Raw genomic sequence first — 26,927 nt, 5'->3', positions numbered from 1 at the left:
TAATTATAGGCCTCAATGTTTTTTTTTTTGGGGGGGGTGGGGGTGCTGAATTTTATTTATCTCAAAAGCCTTTTTGTTTTTAAATTTCTACATGTCTGATTTTTAAAAAAAATTTATTTTACTATTAAAAATGTTTCAATGGACAGAGCACCAGCCCTGAAGTTAGGACGACCTGAATTCAAATCTGGTTTCAGACACTGAAAACATCTTAGCTGCGTGACCCTGGGCAAGTCACTTAATCCCAATTGCCTCAGGGGAAAAAAAAAGTTTTACTGATATTTTTGTTTTTGCATCATAATGATTTCTAAATGTACTCTCTGGAAATTATCTCATATAGATCCAACCCTAAAGAGCAAAAAGCAGCTAAGCAAAACCCACCAATATCATGATTTTATGTGGCGATGTTGATGAGACATTATGCTCTGGTAGTCCCTGGGCTCCCTAATGAGAAGCAGGAAATATGTTCACTTCCTGATTTGAGTGTCATCCTTGGCCTTCCAATTCCAAGTTAGTTCTCACTGCTCACTCTGTGGGTAGGTGCTGCTATTCTGATTCAGCTTATTTCACTCAGCACCATCTCCCATCTTCCTATGTTTTTCTCAGTTTCTCATATTTGACATTTCTAATGCATGATATTACTTTCTATATGTTCACACATCATAATTTGTTCAACTATTCCTCCACTTTGTTTTCAGTTCTCTGCTTCCATGAAAATTTTGATATGTATTGGACTTTCTTCCCAAGTGTTTTACCTTCTTAGGAGATATGCCTCATAATCAGAGGGTCTGGGTTTGGAAAGTTTGCTCACTTTTACTGTGTGATGCCAAAATGACATTCAGAACAGCAGGACCAGTCCACAGCTCCCCTAGAGATGTGTCACTGCACAAGTTTTCCTAAGGCTTAACAATGACTGCCCAATTTTCTTCATCTTTGCCAATGTGCATGCTCCAAAGTAAAACCTCAGACTTGTTTTAATGTGACTTTTTTTAAAAGTGATTTGCAATTTTTCCTTTAGACAGTTATTCTATTTATGTTCATATTCCCTGTATTCATCCTATGAATGATAGACTGGGAAAGATATATTTAATATTACTGCCTTTCTGTCATCTTTGTGACTTAACACAGTTAACTTTTATAAACATGTTATGCTTTCAAAAATATTCTTCTTAAAATGTCTAATAAACAATTGCCAAAGGTAAACTGAAGCTAATTTTTCTAACGTTTTGTATAGAGACTTATGTTTGTATATTTTTTGGTTACTTTTAGCTTTGTTTAAGAAAGACAATACTGACATCCCTGACAATTACTGTATACTGTAATTCAATCAACTCAGACCTTTTAGGTCCTTAAATGCTATATCTATCAATTTTTAAATAATTAAAATCAAACAGTTCCACTATCTATCAGCTTTGGTACTCACACCTTGCTGAAGCCTCTCTGAACGCCAACCCCTCCCTCTCTTCTGTTACCTTTTGTGAGTTGTCTTCCTCCATTGGATAAGAAGCTCTTCAAAGGCAGAGTCTTCTTGTTTTGGGCTTGTTTCTGTTTTTTAACTTTATCCCCAGACTTTAGCCGAGTGTTTTATAAACCTTAATAAAGGTTGAGTAACAGCACCCACCCTGCTTGTTTTTCAACCATATCTTACTTTATATTAGTTGCTGCCTTCTCTTAGAATCAAAGTTCCTATTTTAGCTTTTTAAGAGTCGAAAACAAAACTAATTCTCTTCCAGCCCCTCATTTTAGTGGTTCAAATCATGCTGTTTTAAGTGTTTCCTGCAAACCACAAAGAGATGTGTTCATTTCATTCATGTTGATAGTTATAATGATTCAGTTCATTTTGTCCTCTGTCAAATCCTGTTTAAAATATTTCCTTTCTTCCTCTTCCCTTTTGCTGGAGAAGGTCTCCCAAATTCAACCCTTCCTCTCCTCCCCAAGTTCAGTCCCCTGCTGATTTCATTGTTTCTAAACACCACCTGTGGAGTCCATCAATTTGTACTTTGCTTCCTGGTTCCAATAATTATTTGATGAATTCTTGAAATATGGTGTTCAACTGATTTTTTTCCCCTATGATCTTGTGGAAAGCCTGACTATTCTTAGATTATGTCCCCATTCCTTATTTTCTAGGTCAGTTATTTTTGATATCTCACTCTCTTTTTAAAAAAATCTTTGCTCTAATAGTACTTATTGTATAACAGAATTTTTTAGTTCTGTTTGCTCCATTCCTTCTCCACCCACAGATCTCACTCCTAGGCTAAAGGATCCTATTTCTGCACTCTAATGTACACCATCTGATTACTCCTTTCACCCACTTTCAGAATCTTTGTAGTTATTGTCTGTTCTTTTCTGGAATTATTGAAGAATTATTGTCTTCTGCAGTTTTATACTGATCACATACTCTTGCTCCACACTCATCCTTCTCTTCATTTTACTAGTTTCCCTTTGATCATTTCAAGGCTCTGACTTCCCTCCCTTCATTTTCCTGTGATGGCTGAACTCCTGAGCCCCTGCACAGAGGTGAAGGACTTTGATGTAATTACTGCTAAGAGCCTGCTAGAGTGAAGGCCTGAGATGTAGGTTTGCCCCAACCTGCAGCTGGGCTGGTTTCAAGCTGTCCTTGACTCAGCAGTCACTGGAATCACTACCCTGACAGAGGATGGGATGAAGAATGCCAGAGTGAGCAAGGTGGGTAGCTGATGACTATAATAGACAGAGAGGGCTTGGAAGGGCCTTTGATGATGTTCTGTCCCACCTACAGTCAGTTGCAGGATCTCTGACTCAGAAGTCACCACAATCAGCCCTCTTTACAAGTCCCCTGGGGAGAGCGAAGAGGCCCTCCAACTGTGATGGACTCTGGGATGGTCCCTGAGCTCTTCAGAAAACTCCCTCCTCTTTGGAGCTGTTTCCCCTTCATGTTTTCGTTGATCTTGAGCTAACTTACCCTGGAAATTCTTAGTCCATGAACATCCCTTCCTCTAAACCTCTGAAATCTGCTCTCCCCAAATTTAGAGTGTACATTAAGGTAATATGTTTCTTCTTCTCTAGCACAAACTCTAAGAGGGATCACTCCCTCCCAAGGGTCCCCATTACTTTCCCCACAGCAATCCATTTTTCCCTCTTAGAGGGAATCAGATCCAGAACAGATTTCAAGTGTTGATTTCTCCTCTTGAGCAAGGATTATTAAGGCAAGTCAAAAAGTCGATAGCTGCTTTGCTGGAGGCACAGACTTCCAGCAGAGGTCTGGATGACTGAAATTTCCCATTATGAGGATATCACGCCACATGCTAGGCTTGTGTTGTTTCCCAAATCCTCCTACTTCCTCTTTCTGTTGCCCAAATGCTCTCCGTCACTCTTCCCCTGCTCTGGTTCCTTCCTGGGATTCCTTATCAACAGCACAGCCACCGAGATCTTCCACTCCCTATCTTGTTTCTTTTGAAGGAAGTACATTCACCATCCCCTATTCTAGCCATGGGATTCATCCCTCAAACCCAGGTGGTTCTAAGACAAATGGGCCTCCTTGTGCTAGGACCTCAGGTTCCTCTTGTTTATTGCCTAAAGCGGGGCATCAGAGCAAAGCCACGGCAGTTGACTAATTCCTTCCTTGGCTTTTGGTTCTTGTGAAGTTCTGGGCATCTCTTATGGCTGCCTTCCAGGCCTGGGGCACATTCCTTCTTCACCTCCACCTCTCAGAATTTCTCCTTTTCTTCCAAACTCAGCTCAAGAGCCTTTTTTTTTTTTTTTTTTTTTTTGGTATGAGCCTTTTTCTAGTCCCTTGACTTGACTCCCCTCAAATGTTAGTGGCCCCTTGATAAATCACTTTGTACATACTTACATGTGTAGAGAGGCAGCTGGTGGCACAGGGGGCCGAGCGCTGGGCCTGGAGTCGGGAAGACGGAGCTCGGATCCCACCTCAGGCACTCACTAGCTGTGTGACCCTGGGCAAGTCACTTCACCTCTGTCTGCCTCAGTTTCCTCCTCTGTAAAATGGGGATAATAATAGCACCTCTTTCCCAGGGTTGTTATGAGGATCAAAGGAGATAATATTCACAAAATGTTTAGCACAGTACCATATAACTACTAGTTATTATTACTGTTGTTGTCATACAAGCCTCCCAATACAATGTAGGCTCCTTAGGACAGTACGGGGCAGTATCCCAGGCCTGGCCCATGCCTATGGCCCCATGATTGTTCCTCTGTTACCCCATAAAAAAGACAAACAATACATTTTTAATAAATATAGTCAAGTACCAGGAGATTATTATATACTTCAACAACAATATTATATGATGGTCAATTCTGATGGACTTGGCCATCTTCAGCAATAAGATGAACCAAATCAGTTCTAATGGAGCAGTAATGAACTGAACCAGCTACACCCAGCGAAAGAACTCTGGGAGAGATGACTAAGAACCATTACATTGAATTCCCAATCCCTATATTTTTGCCCATTTGCATTTTTGATTTCCTTCACAGGCTAAGTGTACAATATTTCGGAGTCCGATTCTTTTTGTACAGCAAAATAATGGTTTGGACATGTATGTTTATTTTGTATTTAATTTATACTCTAATATTTTTAACATGTATTGGTCATCCTGCCATCTAGGGAAGGGGGTGGGGGGAAGGAGGGGAAAAATTGGAACAAAAGGTTTAGCAATTGTCAATGCTGTAAAATTACCCATGCATATAACTTGTTGGTGTTTTCTCTCTTTCTTTAACCTTTTTAAGGGATAGCCCAGTAGTAGTATCACTAGTAAAAGTTTGGTGACTTTGGGAGCACATTTCCAATTTTCTTAGAAAATGGCTAAAGCAATCCATTGTTCTACAATATATGCACAGGTTGGTTTTCTTGCAGCCCTTTCAACAAATGTCATTTTCACTTACCTGATAGGAGAACTTTAGAGTTGCTTTAATTTACATTTCTCCAATTATTAGTGACACAAAACATTTTTTTTATATGGTTGTTTATAGCATGATTTTAGTTTTTTGAAAATTGCCTGTTCATATTCTTTGACTGACTAGCAACTAAAGTATGTTCTTTTTACATATTTTGGAAATAAGACTTTTTCCTACAAAGATTTCCCCACAATTAACTGTTTACTTTTAATTTTAGTATTAGTTTTGTTTGCACCAAGGCTTTTAAATTTTATATAATCAAAATTATTTGCTTTATACTCTGTGATCCTCTCTATGCTTTGGTCATGAGAATTCTTCACATAATATCCACTTGGTATTTATCTTGGCATATGGTGTGAAATGTTCTAAATCTAATTTCTGTTAGAATCCTTTCCAGTTTTCCAAGCATTTTTTAAAAAGCCAAATAGTAACTAAGGTCTTTGGGTTTAATGAACTAATGATTTTTATGCTATAGTTTGAGACTTTGTCCTGTGAGTCCCCTTCCTTTCCCTTTTTTCCTCCCATCATCTCCTTTAAGATTTCTTAATCTTTTATTTCTAAAGATGAATTCCATTATTTTCTCTTGCCCTATACAGTGATCCTTTGGTAGTATGTTTGGTATGTCCCAGAATAAGTCAAATTAAGCAATACTGTCCATATTATATTGCTTCAGCCTTAAACAATTAACATTTCTCCAATCATATAACTTTGTATTTCCATAGAGTATTTTATAGTTGCATTTATGTTGTTCCTATGTGTATTCCAGTAGATAGACTTCCAATACTTTATGCATTTTGTGGTTAAATGGAATTTCTTTACCTATTTCTTCTTGCTGGTTTTTGCTGTTATCACTGTCAAAATTATTGTTTTACCCATCTTACTGCCTAAAAAAAACAATACTTTTGTTTCCTCTTTGTAATGTCACCCTCTAGTCTTTCTCAATGATCTTTCACATACCTAACAGAATCAACTTCAGTCATTTCCTGGGAGATCAGAAAGTCTAAACAGCGTGGTAGAGAGTGGAGAAGAGTGCTAGGTTTGGATTCAGGAAGCCCTGAATTCAAGTCTTACCTCAGATATTTATTTGCTGTGTGACCCTCGACAAGTCTTATTTAAGCTCTTTTATCTGAATTTCCTCATTTGCAAAATGAGGATGATAACAGCACTCACCTCCCAGAGCTGCTGTTAGGATCAAATGAGATAATATTTGTAAAGGCTTAGCAGAATTTCTGGCATATAGTAGGAACTATATAAATACTTATTCCCTTCCCTTCCACTATATAAAAGCTCAGGCCCTTCTCGATCTGAAGGTACAAGCCTATAATCTAATTTAAAATCTAGTGTCCTTTTTTCTATACCTTGCTGCTTCCATTAAAAAATTTTTTTTCTTTTGTTTTTACATTAATTTCATTCTTAAATATATCCTTCCCTTCCTCCCCTTCAGGGAGCCATCCCTTGTAATAAAGAAAAGAAGATGAAAAAAAGCAGTTCAGCAAAATTAACCACACTATCAACCAAGTCTGACATTATGTGCAATGTTCCACCTTCTCACCAAAGAAAGGAGAGGACACAGTTTTGGTTTTCTTTCTCTTTCTGGTACAACTGATGCTAACATATAAGTAGGTAATTAGTAATAACGCTGCTTCTCAGATCCAACCTGGTAATCTTCTAACAGCCAGGTTTGTTTTTTGTTACTATCTTTCTTTCTATGTACATCCTAGTTGTCACTATATATGTTATTTTCCTGGTTCTACTGATTTTATTTTATGTTAGACAGTCTTCCCTTATTTGTCTGAATTCTTTACATTCACTGTGTTTTTTTTTTTTTTTAAATGATGTAGTGATTTTCCTTCATATTCAAGTAACACAATTTGCTTAGCCATTCTCCTCCTGATAGGCATTGATTTTATTTCCAATTCTTTGCTGCTTCATAAAGCTGTCTCTATGGCTATGGGAGATACTCACAAGGGAAAAGTTCTCAAGACTTCTCTAGCAAGTGAAAAATGTTGAGAGGAAGGGAGAGTGAAAAAGAACAGTGGCCCTGACCAGCTTCAAGTCTCTGAAAAATGAATTATCATTTCTTCATTGGCACATAATCCTAGATTGCTACATAGCTTCTCTGCTATAGGTTCAAAAGAGGCCCTTGAAACAGATGATCCAGCAAAATAGTCCTCTCTTTCCCTTCCTTCTAAAAACTGCTTTACTCACTAGGAAAGCAGCTGCCTATATGACCTGGGAAAACTTTCCTGGCTCCAAACATCTACAAATAAGCTCTCAAACACTGAAACTATGCTTCTTGGATAAACCAGTTATGTTAATAAATGCCTGTGGTTAGTGCTCTGAAGTGTAAGGCTGAGGAGAGAGTCTAGTTTACCAAGGAGCCAGGGGTGATCAAAGTCCACCATGGACTGCTTTTCCCCCTGCTGAGAGTAGCTTTTGAGGTGGTTTTATGCCTAGAGTGTGCAGGACAACTCATTCCAGCGCCAAACCAAAAAGGAGAAGTAGAGAGTAATGTGAAGCAAAGTTGTTAGTAATTCGAGGTATCATTAAGAGACTTTTCCCCTAAGACCACATATTGACATCGAGAGATCAATCTCTTCCAAGTAATGAGGATCCAGGAAGTTTTCTCCTCTTAATTTCAGTGTTAAACACATGCAGGAAGAAGAGAGGAAGATAGGTTGCTCAGTAAATAGAGAAGTTTATCAAGAATACAGAAAAAGACCAATTTTCTAATCGGGGCTTTTAAGTAACCACCCCTGGAAAATGAAAAAAAACTTGGCAAGAGTTAAAAGAAGACAGGAAGCAGACAAGGATGAATATAAAACTAAAACAAAAAAACAAAAAAAAATTTCCCCTAAGGCTTATACAGGGATTTTCTCACAACTCTCCCATAAGGTAAATATATAGATGATCTTCCAAGGACAGGTACAAAATGCTCCCTTCACCTAAGCATATTCCAACACTTTATGTCTTAAGCAAAAGTTTACACACAGTGTGAGTATGAACGTGAGTCCAATAAAATTCACAGCATTGGAACTCCCTCTCCATTATCTTTGTCAACTTCAGAACCCCTACAAAAGCAGCTGGCAGGCACAGAAATGCAGCATGTGGGACTCAGAATGGTGAGGTGCCATGATTCTAGACTGACCATGAGAGAACCCAGTCCCGGATACAGACATCAGGTCAAACAAACCCTTCCTCCTGGCAGCACCAGCAGCATGGCACACATGACCTGAGCGAGGCCTGCCTGCTCCCTCCTTTGCCAAAAGACAGCTTCAAAATGGAGGTGGATCTCTGCCAAGCTCCAAACAAGCTCTGCAGTTTGGGAGGTTTTCCATCCCTGTCCCAGAATGGAGAAGAGACACTCTGAACGCCCCTTGAGTCAGAGCCCTCAGGCCTGGAAAATACCTGAGTCACTAGAAAGGACAAATGTGTGAAAAGACATACAGTTGACCAAGTGAACTCGAGCCTGCTAACCTCAAAGGCCCGAATACTAATTTGCCCAGAGACTGAGTTGTGGTGAGCATTCTGGTTTGACACCCCAGTGCTCCCACTGAAAAGGCGGGCCAGCATCGCCCTGCGCAAACAGGGTTGCCCACAAAGTCCTTCCTCTCTGCATGACAAGCTCCCCAGGGTCTGTCCTGCTGAGAAAGCACAAAGGGGGCAAGCCTTACAACCAAGCAGTCAACTTCCAGAGGCCACTGGGGAATCAAAGGGAAGGATACTAAGAGGAGGATGGTTTCCAAGGAGTGGATCTTATGGGCACAGAAGTGGGGATGGCATATTTCTCAGCAACTACTGCCAAGAGAAACATGGGGGACAGGGTAAGAGTTGGAGGGCAGAGAGATGCTTTGGGGGAGGCATCATTAAATGGCTGGAAATAGAGAAAGCAACCCCATTGGGCACTGTTAGGGTTTGGTTTTTCTCTGAGTACCACAAATGGGCACTGAAGTTTGCAGGGTGCAATAAAACAACTTTTTTAGCTCCTTCTTCACTCTGACATTTCCTGTCCTAAGGCCCCTCCCACATTAACATTCCTTGTTCTAAGGGCCCTTCCAGTGTACCATCCTATGATCCATGACTATCAGTGACTGGGTAGCCAGGTCCTTTACTACCAAATTGCTTCAATGCACATTCATAAAAGGGCATGCTATCATCTCCAGCATAAAAAAAAAAAAAAAAAAAAAAAAACCAACTATGTTTAAACAAACAGATGAACATCAGTTTAAAAATATGCTCCTGAGCAATCTCATGATCACCCTTGGCAGCTTTTTTCTTCCCTGCTGGTCCAATAAAAAGAGAAAGATGACCAATGACCCAATTTGGGCCTTGTACCCAAGAGTTAAATGATATTAAGCCTGAACAATTAAGAGTCAGAGGTGCTCATGAGCACAGAAATAAGACAAAGAGTTTCTAATGTGGGTGACATTATTCAAAGAAATCCTTCACCTTTAGTAGCAAGACAGAGATAGAATAGAAGCTAAAATTGGCTTCTTTTTCTCTCATGGGAGTTTTTATAAGCAATATGTTCCCTAAATGCTAGAGAATATCTGCCAGATGTGACTACCTCCTCCAAGAAGGCCCTTTGAGCTCTGTGCTGCTCAACTAGATGAACTACTGTAACCTGGCAACCTCCTTTCTGCCCCTCATCCCACTTCCAAATACCTATTTTAAGTGAGGCTTTATTTGTATCATAAAGTTCCTTCTCCTGCTTGTTCTTCATGGAAAGGAATTGTACCGGGACTGGCACCTCACCAAAATCACAGAGTCTAGGCAGATTCCTGCCTTTTGGGAGTGCTTGGAGAAGTACAAACATGCCCAGGCCACATCCATGGCATGAGCAGCTCCTTTCCTCAAGTGTAGATAAAGTATTTCCCCAGCCTAGCCAAAATCACAATGAGGATCATACCCAGAACTGCTTTCTCACTAAGCATGACCTTGGACATGGCTCTGTTTGGGGCTGAAGAAGATATGAAGAGGAAAAAAAAAAAAATCAAGGTTTCTGATATCAATGGCCTTACGATGTAGTAGGGGAAACAAGATTGAAATAATTGTGTACTACAAGGTGGAATATAAGTAGATTTTTTAAAAGAGGGGGAAAGTGCTACAAGCAGTCAAAACAGTGAGATAGGCCTTTTCAAGAGATTCAAGGAGAAGCTCAGTAGAAGAGAACAGTAGAAATGTACAAATGATGAGGGAGAAAACTTTCCAAGAGAATGAACAGCATAGAGAAAGAAGTTGCCCCAATAGAAGCAGCTACACTCAAAGAAAGAACACTGGGAAATGAATATAAACTGTTTGCATTTTTGTTTTTCTTCTCGGGTTATTTATACCTTCTGAATCCAATTCTCCCTGTGCAACAAGAGACCTGTTCGGTTCTGCACACATATACTGTATCTAAGATATACTGTAATCTATTTAACATATAAAGGACTGCTTGCCATCTGGGGGAGGGGGGTGGAGGGAGGAAGGGGAAAAATCAGAACAGAAGTGAGTGCAAGGGATAATGCTGTAAAAAAATTACCCTGGCATGGGTTCTGTCAATAAAAAGTTAAAAAAAAAAATTAAAAAAAAAAAAAAAAAAAGGAAGTTGCCCAAGAGGAGAAACAACTGCTTCAAAAGGTACTAAGTCTTCCATCCTTAGAGGTTTTTAAGCAAGGACTGTATGACCACCTATTTCCACCAGCAGTGGAAAAGATGCCTAATTAAACCTGGGTTGCACTACATAGACATTCTGGCCATAATCTGGAACTCTATCTCAAAACCTGTACTTTCCTAATACAAGAAGGGAATACTTTGTTACAGGAAAGCTGGTACTGTTTCAGACCATAAAACAGAATTAAACTGTATCACTACAAATCTAGGTCCATTTTTGGTTATTTTGTTTTTATATCATATTCATTTTTGAATATATAATTCCTCTCTCCTTCACTGTAGTAAGGGATCATCTTACATCTGTTACAAACCATCTCTTGTAAGAGAGATTATGTAAAGGGGAGGCAGGGAAAGTTCAGCAAAAATGAACCCAGTAAGTATATCTGCCAATAAATGAAATATTCCACACCCTTGTTCCCTCAACTCCGAAATCCTGAAGAATGGGAGTTTCTGTACAGTGGCACAGAGAAGTACTTTTTTTAGTTCTTCCGTAGGAGCCAAATATGGTCATTTTAATGACACAGCATTCAGATTCACTTTACTGTTCAGTTTACATAATTGTAATCATTGTCTGTCTATAGTTTCCTTCAGATGAGTTCAGACAAGTCTTTCCATGTTTCTTTAATTCTTAATATTCCTTACGATACACTAATATTCCATTGTAATAACACAGTTTGTTTAGCCTTTTCTCAATTGGTAGGCATCAAACATTGTTTCCAGTCTTTGCTAACACAGAAAGAGTTGCTATAAATACTGACATCTTTTTACCTCTTTGTGGTCTATGCTAGCAGTGCGATCTCTGTGTCAAAGGAAATGGTTTAATAGTTCCTTATTAAAAAACAAAAACAAAAACAAACATAATTCCAAATAGCTTCCTGGAATAGGCAGACTAATTCACAGTTCTGGTAACTCCTCCAACATGGACCCCACTTCCATGTTTGAGCATCTTTGCAATGGCTCTTGGTCTTCTGTATTTGTGTAATTCCCTTTTATAAATTAGATATCAGACCCAATGGAATGTGAGGATTACAAGGGATCTATGTCCATGGAGTCCAGCCCAGGAGCTCTCGGAGCCCTTCCCTCTAATCCACCCAACAGTTGAGCTGCAGTTCACCATTCAGCCAAGGCTCTCTTCTCCTCTTGTCTCTGCCTTCTGGTTCAAACAAAACAAGGCTCATCCTTAGTCCTTCTGGTGTTTTCTCTTCTTCAGGCTCAGTGTGCTTCTTTAACTGGTCTTCCTAGAACAGGGATGCAAGTCCTTTTTCCTCAGCCTGGCTGCTTTCCTTGGAATTCTCTCTATTGATAAATGTTCCTCTTGGTGCCCAGAACTGAAAACTACACTCCAGATGGGTACAAAAGCAGACTATTACTACAATAGGATTATCAGCTCCTTAATACCAGTGACTATATTCCTCTTAATGCAGCTCAAGATCACATTAAATTTTTTTGACATCAGATCCTATTGTTGTCTCCCAATCAGCTTGTAGTCTACTCAGAGTCCCAGATCTTTTTCAAAATTACTACTTAAGCATGCCTCCCCCAACCTTCTACTTATGAAGCTTATTGTTTTGTGCCTAAATGCAAGACTTTATCCCTACTAAATTTACTTGTATTAGTTATAGCCCAATACTTGTCAGCATCCTCTTAGATCCTCTGACACTGGCTGTGTTAGCTACCTTTCCCAACTTTGTGTCATCTGCAGGTTTGATATGCACATCACCTATGCCTAATACTTTAATCAGTTACATGGATTAAAAGCAAAGAGCCAAGTACAAGTTTCTAGAGTATTTCCCTGGAGGTCTCATGCCATGCTGACAAGGCGGGCACAGTGGGTACAGCACTGATCTTAGAGTCAGGGAGACTCTAATCCAGATTCAGACACTTCATAATTGTGGGATCTTGGGTAAATCATTTAACCTCTGGTTTGCCTCAGTTTCAACTGTGAAATGAGAATAATAATAGCATTTACCTGAGTTGTTATGAAATCTAGTTAATAATTTGTTAATAAATGGCATATAGTAGGTACTATGTAAGTCCTAGTGTTGTTGATATCTTTGAGTCAGGCTATCCAACTAGTTCATCTATTTGATTTTATTATCATCTAATCTATGGCTATTTATCTTCTCTATAAGAACAGTATGAGATACTTTATGAAATTGTTTGCTAAAATCTAGGTAAACTAGATAAACTACATTCCTCTCAGTCTCTAGTACACAGTACTTACTAGGCACTCACCCCATTTTGTATCTGCTGCTCTGCCTAGTTTCTGCTCCATGAAACAAAAGGCTCCTCCCAAGATGAGCTCAGCAGTTCTTAAACTCACCATCAAGCTGCTAACTCAAGGCTTGATTGACACCATTTTCCTTAGCTTCTTCTCTCTTCTAAAAGAAGAGCTGGAGTGTGAGTACCAAACTGCTCCCCAAACCTCCAGCTATATAGAAGCTGGATTTTTAGCTCATTCCTAAATGAATTTCAACTCCAAAAAACAAGATGCGGCTAATCCAGGTAACATCTAAGGTTCCCTGGATCCTCGTTTCCTGCCTTCTTTTTAGTGTTGTATTCCCCCATTAAATTATAAACTCCTTGAGAGTAGAGGCTCTCTTTATCAATTGGATCCCCAGCCCTCAGCACAATATCTGGCACACAGTAAGTGCTTAATACTACTGATTGGATTGGATTAATAAATCCATCCTTTATCCCTTCCTGCTAAGTAATCCCAGCCCAAAAAAATAAACAAACAAATAAACAAGAGCTTGGTTGGTTCTCTGTAACACATAGTTTTCAGGGCAAAGAGGTGTACAATGGATAGAGTACCAGGTCTGGAATCGGGAAGACTCATCTCCCCGAGTTCAAAACCAATCTCAGACACTATCTGTATAACCCTGATTAAGTCATTATTTGCTTCAAGTTGCTCATCTGCAAAATGAACTGGAGAAGGAAATAACAAATCACTTCAGTAACTTTGCCAAGAAAACCCCAAATGGAATCAGGAAGAATTAGATATGATTGAAAAAGAACTGAACAATAATTTACTTGCCTATCTAGAAGTTCACAATCTCTTTAATAATCAATTAAGAATTTTTCCCAGCAATATAAGTAAACTTTATTGGCCTGTAGTTTGTTCTGTTCCATTTTTTGAAAATTGAAACATCTGCCCTTCTTCAATTTTCCATGACAGTGGCTCAGTTTTCCCATAGGCCAGTTCTTTCAGAAATTATGAATATAGTTCATCTGGGCCAGGGGACTTGAACTCATGAGGGGAAACTAGCTTCTTTCTTATTATCTTCTTATTCTATTTTGAGAATTAGTTCCTATAAAATGATTGATATGAAGATTCCCTCCGGCCCCCCTTCAGGTTGACAACTTTCTTTAATCCTAGTTAAACTGATTTTTTTCCTGTTAAATTTCATTTAACATAAATTTAATTCATCTTTTGAGATCTGTTTTTCTTTTAGTTTTCAACATTTACTTTTATAAGATTTTTATTTCCATTTTTCTTCCTCCCTCCATCCCCTTCCTCTATCCAAGATGTCAACGAATTTAAATAAAAGAGATAAATAGGGAAACTACAATATGTACAATCATATTAAACATATTTCTAAATTAGCCACATTGTTAAAAAAAAAAAAACAATCAAAACAAAAGGGAAAAACTTTGAGAAAAGAAAAAAAACAACAACAATAAAAATGAAAATAGCCTGCCCTGATCTGCATTTAAACGTCATAGTTCTTTGGATAGTGGATAACATTTTCCATTACCAATCTTTTGGAATTGTCTTAGATCAGTGTTTTGCTGAGAAGAGATCAACTATCAAAGCTGATCATTGTGATTTCTTCTAGTCTTTGGTTAAGGATTCCCTACTTAGTCAAAACTATGAAAGATAATGCTTTCCATTTAAAAAAAAAGAAATAATATCTTACATTTGAATCAAGAAGTCCATATGACACTTATTGTCATGTGTTCTAAGATATTGGTCTTATTGGTTTTGCCAAACTGCTTTCCAATTTCCTTTTGAGTCCCATTTTGAACAATGTTATGAATTCAAGGCAAAAATATGATGGCTCAACAGGAAGACTCCAGAAGAGAGCAACTTGCACATAGAAAGTTACTAAAACTTAGGAAGCCAACAAAGTCAAAACAGCTACATGTAAAGCTTCTTCCCCCTACCCCCTCCAAAAAAAAAAAAAAAAAAAAGACAAGAAGAAAATGAAAAAAAAAAAAAAAGTGAAGTGTACACAAGTCCAAAAAGAATTCCTGGAAGAGCTCTAAACAGGTCTTTGAAGATAAAATAAAAGAGGTAGAGGAAAAATTAGGAAAAGAAAATGACACAAGAAAAGTATGAAAAGAGAGTCAATATCTTGGTAATAGAGGCACACATGCGCGCGCACACACACACACACACACACACACACACAAATATTGCAGAAAATAACATCTTGAAAAACAGAATTGTCTTGTGATGAAGAGAGCCATCTACACCCACAAAGAGGGCTGTGAGAATGGAGTGTAGTTCACAAAATAACATTTTCACTCTTTTTGTTGTTGTTTTGCTTGTATTTTATTTTCTTTCTAATTTTTTTTCCTGTTTTATTTGATTTTTTCTTGAGCAACAAGATACACACTCAGTTGGGAATAAAAAGCTATTTTATTCTACAAGGAAATAGAAAGAAGGGAAAGAGATAAAAGAAAGGGAGAAGGGGAGTTGGTTGTTGGGAAGGAGGGTTCCCGGAAGGTCAGAAACAAAACATACTTCGGAGAAAAGGATAAACAAGGAAATAAGGAAGGAAATGTAAAGTTATTAAGCATAATACCTATGAATGTGAATGGCATGAACTCACTAATAAAGGAAGCAGATTAAAAACCAGAATCCAACAATATATTGTTTACAAGAAACACATTTAAAATAGAGAGATACACACAGTAAAAATATGGGATCGGAGCAGAATATATTATGCTTTAGCAGAAGTAAAAAAAAAAGGGGGGGGGGAGTAGCTATCATGATCTCAAACAAATCAAAAGCAAAAACAAATTTAATTAAGAGATAAATAGGGAAACTACAATATGCTGAAAAAGTATCATAAATAATGAAGTATATCAATACCACACATACACACACCATATGGTATAGCATCCAAATTCTTAAAAGGAAAATTAAAAGAGTAACAGAAGGAAATAGCCAATAAAACTAGTGAGAGTTCTCAACTTTTTCCTCTCAGAACTACAGAAATCTAACAAAACAAAAAATTAACAAGAAAGAAGTTAGAGATTAAATATATGGAGAAAATTGAATGGAAATAAAGAGGAATATACCATTTTTTCAGCTGTACATGGCACCTTCATACTATACAGCATAAAAACTCACAAAGAAATACAGAAGCACAAATATGAAATGCATCCTTTTTGGATCATAAAGCAATAAAAATTATATTCAATAAAGGCTCTTGGAAAAATAGATTAAAAATTAATTAGAAACTAATAAACATGGAAAACAACCAATAACTTCATGAAAGAGAATAAGAAGCAGACAAAATACCAAAATTTATGGTATAGAGTCAAAGCAATAGTTAGAGATAAAATTATATCTCTAAACACTTACATCAATAAAAAAGAAAAAGCAACTCAATGAGTTGGACATGCAAGTAAAAAAAAAAACTAGAAAAAGAACAAATTAAAAATCTCCAATTAAACAGCAAATTCAAAATTCTTAAACTCAAAGGTGAGATTGGTAAAATTAAAAGTAAGAAAACCATTATCAGTTACCAAAAATGAAAAGGGTAAATTTACCACCAATAAAGTCATCTTCAATTAAAGCAATTATTAGAAGCAAATTTTGTCCAATTTTATGCCACTAAATCTAACAATCTAAGTAAAATGGATCAATAGTTACAAAAACATAAATTGCCCAGTCATAGAAAAGGAAATAGAATACTTAAGCTTAGCTTTAAAAAAGAAATTGAACGAGCTATAAATGAGCTTTTGAAGAAAAAAATCCCCAGGATCAGATGTAAATTCTACCAAACATTTTAAGAACCATTAATTCCTATAATACTGTGTGGGACTGGTTGAGTGCAAGACCCCCTTCCCAATCCAATTAACTAATCAGGTTACAAAGAGAAAACATTAATTTAATCCCTGCAGGGAGAGGCCCAGACACAAACTTGAGAGCCATCAAAACCCCTGCCATGTGCATCTAGAAACTGACCTGCTTCTGGCTTGTCCAGGGTTTAAAAGCAAAAGACTTGAGCCTTTTCATTGGATAGACTAACAGGATGAACCATCCTTGACCAATGATCACCAATGCTGGCTGCCTCCCACAGGTCAAGTCACTTCCTGCAACTTCCGGTACCTCAGGTTCAAAGTCCATTCCTCCAGAGAGTAAATTACCTCCCCAAGGTCTCATTCTGGGAACATGTGATTCAATACTGAGAAATACTTCATCCAATCTGTCCCATTCACTATATAAAATATTTTTAAAAATAGGCAAATGAATCCCACCAAATTCCTTTTATGATACAAATATGGTGTTGGTATCTAAACTAGGAAGAACAAACCCAAAGAAAATAATAGACCAATTTCCTTAAAGAATATTAATTTAGAAATTTTAAATAAAATACTAGCAAGGAGATTATAGCAATATATCACAAAGATCATACACTATGACCAGATGGGATTTAAACCTGGAGTGCAGGAATGTTTCAATATTACAAAAACTTATCAGCATAACTGAAAGTATCAACAACAACAACAAAAAAACACAACAAAAATCATATGATTATCCCAATAATTGTATAAAAAACTTCACAAAATATAACACATATTCCTACTAAAAATGCTAGAAAGCATAGGAATAAATGAAATTTTCCTTAAAATGACAGATAATATCTACCTAAAATAATCAGCAAGCATCATCTGTAATGCAAACAAGCTAAAAGCTTTCCCAATAAGATCAGGGCTGAAGCAGAGATGTCCATTATCATCAATATTGTATCAGAAATGCTACTGATAGCAATAAGGGAAGAAAAAGAAATTAAAATACACAAAAATACTACTCTTTCCAGATGATAGGATTCTAAAGAATCCTAGAGAATCAACTAAAAAACTAGCTAGAATAATTTGTAGGCTATAAAATAAATTCACATAAATCATCTGCATTCATATAGATTACCAACAAATTCCAGTAGTGTGTGATAGATAAATTCTATCTAAAATAACTGCAGACATGGGAGTCTATTTACCAAGACAAGTTATTATATATAACAAGACTAGTTATTATAACACTAGGAACAAAACACTTCACACAAACTAAGTCAGATGTAAAGAAATATTAGTTGCTCATGAGTAGGCTGAGCCAATACAAATAAAATGACAATTCTATCTAAATCGATTTACTTATTCAGTATTATACCAATCAAACTACCAAAAAAAACTTATAAAGCTAGAAAAAATAATAACAAAATTCATCTGGAAAAACAAATGATCAAGAATATCAAGGGAAACAATAAAAAAAGGTGATGGATGTGGTCTAGTAGTATCTCAAACTGTATTACAAAGTAGTAATCATCAAAATAATGTGATTAAGAAATAGAATTTTGTATCAATGGAAAAGATTAGGTACACAATACATCCTAGTTAATATATATATATATATATATATATATATATATATATATATATATATATATTTTTTTTTTTTTTTTTGCTAAGGCAATTGGGGTTAAGTGACTTGCCTAGGATCACACAGCTAGGACGTGTTACGTGTCTGAGGCCAGATTTGAACTGGGTTCTCCTGACTTCAGGGCTGATGCTCTATCCACTGAGCTACCTCTCTGCCTTAGAGCCTACTTTCTGATAAAAATTGCCAGGAAAACTGGAAAGCAATTTGGCAGAAACTAGGTATGTCCCAATATCTCATACCAAGGCATACCAAAATAAAATAAAATTGGATATCCCTTTTTAAAAAAAGGACTATTTTATAAGCAAATCAGGGAAGGATAGGCAATTTTGCTTGTCAGATCTCTGGATAGGTAAGAATTTACGAGATAGAAAGCATAATAGAATGTAATACAGATCATTTTGATTACATTAAATTAAAAAGGTTTTGAATAAAAAACCTCCGATGCAGTCAAGAATAGAAGGAAAGCAGAAAACGGGGAGGAAGGGAAAATTTTACAGCAAGTTTCTCAGATAAAGGCCTCATTTCTCAAATATATAGTGAACCAAGTCAAATCTGTAGGAATACAAATAATTTCTCAAATGACAAATGGTCAAAAGATATGAAGAGACAATTTTCAGAAGAAATTAAAACCATTTCTAGGCATCTGAAAAAATTACTCTAAATCACTATTGATTAGAGAAATGAAAATTAAAATAATTCTGAGGTTCCACTTCATACCTATCAGATTAATATGATAGAAAAGGAAAATGTGGGACACTAATTCACTGTTGGTGGAGTTATAAAGCAATTTTGAACTAAGCTTGATGTGTATATCTTTTTTTTTTTTTTTTGCTGAGGCAATTGAGGTTAAGTGACTTGTCCAGGGTCACACAGCCAACTGTGCATATCTTTTGACCCAACAATACCACTACTAGGTCTCTGTCCCAAAAAGACTTAAAATGAAAAAAGGAAAACAAACAAATAAACAAACAAACAAAAACACCAGGGGCAGCTATGTAGAATTGTGGATCGAACACAGGCCCTGGAGTCAGTAGGACCTGAGTTCAAATGTGGCCTCAAACACTTGACATTTACTAGCTGTGTGACTCTGGGCAAGTCACTTAACCCCCACTGCCACACCCCTTCCCTCACCCCCCCCCCCCCAAAAAAAAAAACTCACAAAAAAACAGACTAAAAAGAAAAAAGCTCTTTTTTGTGGTAGCAAAGAATTGGAAACTAAGGAAATGCCTATCAATTGGGGAATGGCTGGGTATATGATTGTGACAGAATACTACTGTGGTATAAGAAATGATAAGCAGGATGGTTTCAAAAATATCTGGAAGACTTATATGAATTGACACAAAATTAAGGAGCAAAACAGCTATTCTCAGTAATATTCTAAGACAATTCTGAAGAATTTAAGATAAAAAATGCTATCCGCCTCCAAAGAAAGAATTGATGGAGCCTGAATACAGTCAATTTTTAAAAACCTTTTTCTTTTCTTTTTTTTCCTCCTGTTTTCTTTTACAACATGGCTTATTTTTGCACAACTACACATGTATATTTTATTTTGTTTTATTTTTTTAAAATAAGTTTTTATTGCTAGAACCCATGCCAGGGTAATTTTTTATAGCATTATCCCTTGCACTCACTTCTGTTCCGATTTTTCTCCTCCCTCCCACCACCCCCTCCCCCAGATGGCAAGCAGTCCTTTACATGTTGAATAGGTTACAATATATCCTAGATACAATATATGTGTGCAGAATCAAACAGTTTTCTTGTTGCACAGGGAGAATTGGATTCAGAAGGTATAAATAACCCGGGAAGACACATGTATATTTTATAACTGCTTGCCTTCTCCAGAAAGAGGGTAGGAAAGGAGGAGGAAATAGAATTTGGAACTCAACAAATTTTAAAAGAAGAATGTTAAAAATTACTTCTACATATCATTGAGGAAAAAAATTTTTTAAAGGAAATAGACAGCCAAGATGTAGATTTATTCTGTAAGATTATACTTAAATTTTTACAATAAAAAGAGGATGGAAAAGGAGAGTAATGGGAAAGAAGCTTGTAAAATACATTTTTAAAAAAAAGTGTTGATGAATCATTCTTAAAAAACCAAACAGAAACTTTGAAAGGGCATAGATAAGCTTGGTCACCTAACTATGTTAAGTCTAAAGTATACAAAAAGAAAAAGAAATTTACATCTTCCTTTGTTTGTTTGTTTGTTTGTTTTTGATAGGAAAATGTTTATATCTATTGATGTTTGTCAAATTCACAATAATCATCATTTTGGAAGATTAAATCAACTCTGACACAACTCTTTTGCACTCCTTACCCCTGAGGCCCTCCTCACCCTCTGATTGGAGAAGATAGAGGGAAGACACTGGAGAACTCCTCCCAGAACTTTCTAAAATGGAGAAAATTTAGGGCATTCAGCTCATCATTTCCCACTGTCTAGCTGCTCTCCTGGACTTCATGATCTCCATAAACTAATTTCTTTGTAAGATGAAGTCAACCCCATAATACATAGCTCTTCAGATCATTGGGAAATGATTCCAGGCTCCAGGGTTTCATCATACCCAGGAGCTAGGTATCCTTCTCTCCCGGCTCTTTCTCGGCTCCTTTTTTATGTGTAATCTTCCCTCTCTCATGAGATTGTGAGCAGAGATTGTTTTATCCTTTCTTAGTATCTTCAGTTTTATCCTTTTTTTAGTATCATTATTTCCCAAGCACAGGGCTTGGGAAAATAGTAGTCACTTAAAACAGGTTTAGCAACTGATTGATAAAAAGGAAAATTAAAGCAAAAATAGTTTTGTCTTATATAAAACCAAAACCTATTTTCTTCAGTTTGTGATCATTGGTCCTAGTTTTTCTCTCTTGGGCTAAGCAGAACAATTCTAATCCTGTCATGTGACCATTCTGCAGGCAGAAAGCCCTGAAGGGAAGCACATAGCGGTTCACATTCATTGTGGCTTAGAATTTCAATAAAATCACAATTACCTTCTTTAAGAAAAAAGTTTCTCTAAAGGATTTTTAGCTCCAAATACTCTTTAAAAAAAAAAAAACCCACCAGCACTAATAAGCATCACTAAGAATGTGACCTACACATATACCCATCTAGCGTTGCAAATTCTGTCTTCTTGTCATCAAAAAAAAAAAAAAAAGGATTGATGACAAATTAAAATATATCACTCATTTATAATCTCTCTGATATAAAACTCACCTCTATTTCATCCCCCTACAGATTCTTACTAATTTATATATCTTGATTCAGTCAAGGAATAAATTGATTTGACAAAGCCAAGATGTCATCATAATCAATGGTTCCATTCCTCCTATGTGGGAAAAGGAACCTGGAATAATTCAAAAGCCAGTAGAGGTAGAAAAAACCGAGGGTGAAAGGAAGCTGGGACAAGACAAGAGCCAGAGAGAATGATTTCCTCTGTCAGGGAGGCACTTTATATTGAACAATTGCTCTATTAAGTGCTGATGGCTGTTCCCAGGTGAAAGCTAGAGTACCCACCCACAGCACTAAGTGGCTTCGTACTGTGCTTTTCCATTTTATAGATGGAATGACTACTTTCAGACATGAAATATTACCCAGATCATTAGCAAGCATTAAAAATGCAAACAGGATTCTCAAAAATGACATGAGAAGGAGCCCATTAGGGGAAATGTCACCAGTGTGTCAGAGGAAAGAGATACTTTCCACAGACAATATTACTTGTCTACCAAAAAATGCTTCCATCCAACTTTAAACTCTGGACATGACTATTCCATTTCTACTGGGTCCTTTTGGAAAAGAGGATGGAAAAGGTAAGCCAAATTACCACCTGGCTTTCACTGGCTAGAGGATCTGCTTCACAGAAAGACAAAAAGTTGGGGAAGCTAGATGGCACAGTGGAAAGAGCACTGGCCCTGAAGTCAGAAGGACCTGAGTTCAAATCTGACCTCAGACACTTAATATTTCCTAGCTGTGTGACCCTGGGCTAGTCACAACCCAATTGCCTCAGCCAAAAGGAAAAGGAAAAAAAAAAAGGAATACAAGAGGTTATTGTGCAAGGTAGTATTAAAAATGCCATGTTCTTGAACAGAAGTAATTGTGATGGGAGACTGGTTCAGCCTTGCAAGAATGGATACTTTTTTGCTAGCTCAAAACAAATTAGCAGCCAACCTATTCTCCCTGCAAGATGTGTAACAGGAATCAAATGAAACAAAACCAACCACCTTTATTGCCTGGCACTCATCCAAAATTGATGTGTATTCTCTACAGACAAATGACGAATGGCAAAACTGGTTCAATGTCCTAGGAGTCTTGGTACTGTTTGGAATCTAAAACTGTTACTTGATGTGAAGATCAACAAATCAGAGATATTATTATTATTATTATATTATGTATATTATAATGTTATTAGATCTGAAAGGACTGTTGCAGGTCACCTTCTTATTTAAAGGGTTTATTTTATAACCCCAGGACATAGCACACATAGTAGGTGTTTAATAAATATTTATTGATTGATCCAGTCTAGCCTTTCTTTAGAGGAAAAATAAAAAGATGAGGAAACAAAAACCTGGAGAGACCAAGTTATTTGCTCAAGATTATACAATGACTCTTCCTTAGGATTGGTGAGAATTGTTCACATGATTGTCTATCACCCTCTTGTACAAAGGCACGGTGGCCTCATGTCTGTGGAGTTAGATCTGGACTCAAGAATAAACTTTGAAACACCCAGATTGTGACCCTGGGCCGGCCAATTAACTTCTCAGTGATCCTAGGCACCTTCTCTATAGCACAGAAGTCACAGTCTGATAAAAAGCCTCTTACTAATGGGGGCAGAGGACAGGAGGTAATCTGGATGAAGATTGCAAAGTATGGGGAAATGACGGAAGAAATAAGTACTAGTTTATAAGTTGACTGGAAGAATGAAGACGGCATTGGCTCTGAAGGCAGAGTCAGAGTTAGGGCCTGATATGCCTGGGAGAGACTGGGTTTTCTCCTCAAGTTCATCAACAGGACCACATGGATAAGTTGAGAAAGGAGGATATTGGACTTTAGACATAACTTAGTCCAAATCCTTCATCCTACTGATAAAGAAATGATAATCAACCTGTCCAGTCACACAGGTAGAGTCAGGACTGGAACCTAGGTCTTCAAATTTCAAATCCAGCACCCAGACTTCACCTTGGCAGGGAAGTATGACTTCAGTGGGATACACTAGGAAGAATCTAGATTTAAAAGATCTGGGTTCAAATTTCAGCTCTTTCACTCACCCTTCCATTAACTCTAGACAATCACTTCATCACTCAGGATCCCAACTTCCTCATCTGTAAATGGGGGGGCCAAAACCATAATGTTGAAGTAGCAGGACCATAATGTTGAAATAGTAGGAAGAAGTGCAGCAAGCTTCCTCCCACCTCCATCTTAACAAAAAACCCTCTAAACAGATTTAGAAAATATACCACCCTGAAGTCTGATGGAAAAATACAAGGAAAAGAAAATCACCAAGACTCATTTCCCCAGCACAGGTTGGCACAGGGAAACAGGGAAATCTTTGGACACTAAGAATGAGGGTCTATTCAGGACTGTGCACAGAGCACTCCAATGAAAGATAGAGGCTGGGCACTAGGGGAAAAGAAAGTCACAGATTCATACTGGGGCAGGAACAGGGGCCATCAGGAAGTTTTGTCACCCACTAAGCAGTTCCAGGTTACAAAACCAGGCCCTGGGTGATGTGTGGAAAGAGGAACAAGAAGTAGCAATCAGGTGGCTCAGATCCCAGGAGCAGAACAGCATCACAGTTCCAAGGTCTAGGTTAGTCTGAAGCCTACAAAGGAATAACCAGGGCAAGAATGACAGACCAAAGGGGATTCTGTAGCTTTGTCAATTAGAACCAGCAGGGTTTCTTAAAGTCAGTAGTAATGTCCTGCTGCGCAGACCCAAAGCCAGATCAGGAACTTGCAGAGCTCAGACCAGGGGAAGAGTGATTGGACAATTTTGTAAGCATTAATCACTTACACATCCCCAGCCTGGGCTGTCCCCAAAACCCTGAAATAAAATAACACTCATTAACCCGCAAAAAGAAGCAGTAGGAACATCTCTGCCTTTTCCTCCAATGTGCAGAGCCCAACCCTACATTCAAAGATGAGAAGCCAGCTAGAAAAATTAGCAAACAAAAAAGGAAGCCCTGCCATAAGTTTATTATGGTGACAGAGACGCTCAAGACAAATCTAAAATATCTACAAGCAAAGCTTCAAAGAAAATCACAGCATCCACATATTAGAATTCCTGGAAGAGATGAAATGAGTTTAAAAGTATTTTTTTGTACATCAAATTAGAACACAAGAGGAAAAGAGAAAACCTGGAAGAGAAATGAGATTTGTGCAAGAAAGAATTGGAAAGGGTAGTAATAGTTACACACAAAGTGTACAAAACTTTGCCTAAGCAACAAATTCTCTATAAATGAGGCTGGACTAAAGGGAAGCCAATGATTCCATGTGACCAAAAAATATTAAAACAGAGCCAGAATGAAAAAATAGAAGAAAATGTAAAGTACTTTATAACAAAAATGAGTGATCTGGAAAATAGATCAAGAACAAAACTCATTGGACTACCTGAACTCTACTACCAAAAAGAAATTTTAAAAAGCCTAGATATCATATTTCAAGTTTAAAAGAAAACTAGTCAGGTCTCTTAGAACCTGAGAACAAAGTGGAGGACAAAGTAGAAACAAAAAGAATCCATAGTCACCTCCAGAAAGAAACCCCAAAATGAAAATCTCTAGGAACACGATAGCCAAAGCTTTCAGATCAAAGAAAAAAAATACTGAAGGGAGGTATCCATCTATTGGGGATTGACTGAATAAGTCATGGTACATAAATGTGATAGAATACTATTGTGTTGTAAGAAAATATGAAGGGAATGATTTCAAAGAAATTTGGGAAGAACTGTATGCAAAATAAACAGAATCAGAATGATTTACATAGTGAAAGGGAAAGGGAATTAAGACTTAAGAACTCTAATCGGAATGACCAATTATGTTCCCAGAGGACTCATGATGAAACATGCTTCCTACTGATAGAGATGAATGATTTAAGAGTACAGAGTAAGACACAAACATGGATAGATATATGTATATATTTTTTGGTCAATGCAGAAATCTGTTGCTTGATTATACATATTTGTTTTGTTAATGGGAAGGAGGTTGGAAAGGAAAAAAGGCAGATTTTTGCAGATTGAGAAAAATTTTTTTTTAATTTTAAAAGAAAATAAATGGGTTGGACTAGACCAGGAGTTTGTCAATGTTTTTACTCAAGAAATTTTTATGCGACCCCATCTCAAATCCGAGCCAAAGTATTTCTGGCAGCATTCATGCATGAGCCATTACCAATACTGTGTCTTCAGAACCAAGGGTGCGGTGAAGTCAGGTGATATAACACTGGCAAGTGCTGCCAGAAACACCTCGGATTCATTACATTTGATTTTGAATTATTTTTTTGGTCATTGCATTCAGAAAATTTTTACTGTTGCCAAATCTTGGGGGACACCCACATTCAGTTACACTCTCTATGACCCACAGTTTAGGAAGCTTTAGACTAGATGACGTCCCAGTTCTAAATCTCCCCTGAATTTGAATCCTGGCCTTGCTACTTTTGGCCTGAGTGACTTTGAACAAAATGCTTATCCTCTTGGACTGATTGTTATTTGTAGAATGATGTCTTTAAGGTTTCTTCTTTTTTAAAATCTTTCCTAGCATATAATAAATAATTAATAGAAGCTTGCCAAACTGACACTTTTCACTGCATGAAGGTCTCCAAAGCACAGCTGTAAGTGCTTCCTAACAATAGCTAAATTATTTGAAGAACTAACTGTACAGAGTTGGAAGAATCAGAGCACACAAAAATATAGGCCAGTAAACAGCTAATTGTAACTTTAAATTAAAGGCAGATACTAAGTATAGATTAATGAGTTGCAAATAAAGAGTATGTATATTTGGGAAAGTGGTTATGAGTTGAAGCAGATGGATATTATATAATGTAGGGCATTCACTTTACAATGAATAAAACCTGGATTAAAAAACAACAACAAAACTTAATGATGGTGTGGAGCTGATTCTAGGCTTTCAGGAGCCATTCTCCTGGAGTACAATTCCACTAAATTGGAAAAGCATTTAGCATAGGTCTAATGACCTGCCCTGGCCATTTAAGCACCAACCTAGCTAATTCCATCTAGGCTATCTGCTAGGTGAGTTTCTTCTCCTTCCAGCCACACCTCAGCAATTCTGAAAAACTAAACTTTCAGAAAAGTTTTGCAGAGTTAGTGCGAGTAGGATGCACACTCTAAAATCACTGATGCCAGAAGTATTGAAATAACAGAAATAAAAAGGTCACTCCTTAACACATTATATTTAGTGACACTCCCCTCCATAATGCTGTTTTAGAGATTCTGACTCATAAGTGGACAAGGACTAAGGGTGCTTGCTATTCAATAATGATTGCCACCACCTCCTCCAATAAGTTAGGAATTAAGTGAAAAATTTGCTAACCTAGATAAGATAAGATTTAACAAGCAAGAAAGGAAATCTAAAAACCCAAGGCCAAGCTTAGTTGTAATGTTAGAACAAAAACTCAGCTTTTCAATTATTTTCTTAAAAGCAGTTAGTTAACAAGATTTATGAAACATCTACTATATGCTGGGCACTGGGCTAAGCTTTAGGGAGACAAAGAA

The 26,927-nt window shown here is 37.2% G+C and overlaps 1 protein-coding gene across 4 annotated transcripts in view; it reads right to left on the bottom strand.

Moving 5' to 3' along the window:
* The window catches only part of ZBTB17 (zinc finger and BTB domain containing 17), a 51,844-nt gene that overhangs the window by 14,850 nt on the left and 10,067 nt on the right, over positions 1-26,927 (bottom strand). The window contains exon 2 of one of the 4 annotated variants that reach the window (XM_051988474.1): positions 3,830-3,974. The exons of the other annotated variants lie outside the window; for them this stretch is intronic. The gene's annotated coding sequence lies outside the window, so the exon portion shown is untranslated. The remainder of the gene's footprint in view (positions 1-3,829; positions 3,975-26,927) is intronic. 4 annotated transcript variants of the gene reach the window in all.

The sequence above is a fragment of the Antechinus flavipes genome, chromosome 3 (assembly GCF_016432865.1).
Source record: "Antechinus flavipes isolate AdamAnt ecotype Samford, QLD, Australia chromosome 3, AdamAnt_v2, whole genome shotgun sequence".
Lineage (NCBI taxonomy): Eukaryota > Metazoa > Chordata > Mammalia > Dasyuromorphia > Dasyuridae > Antechinus > Antechinus flavipes.
Note: the sequence above shows the minus strand (reverse complement) of the source record. Positions and strands in the feature narration are given on the sequence as shown.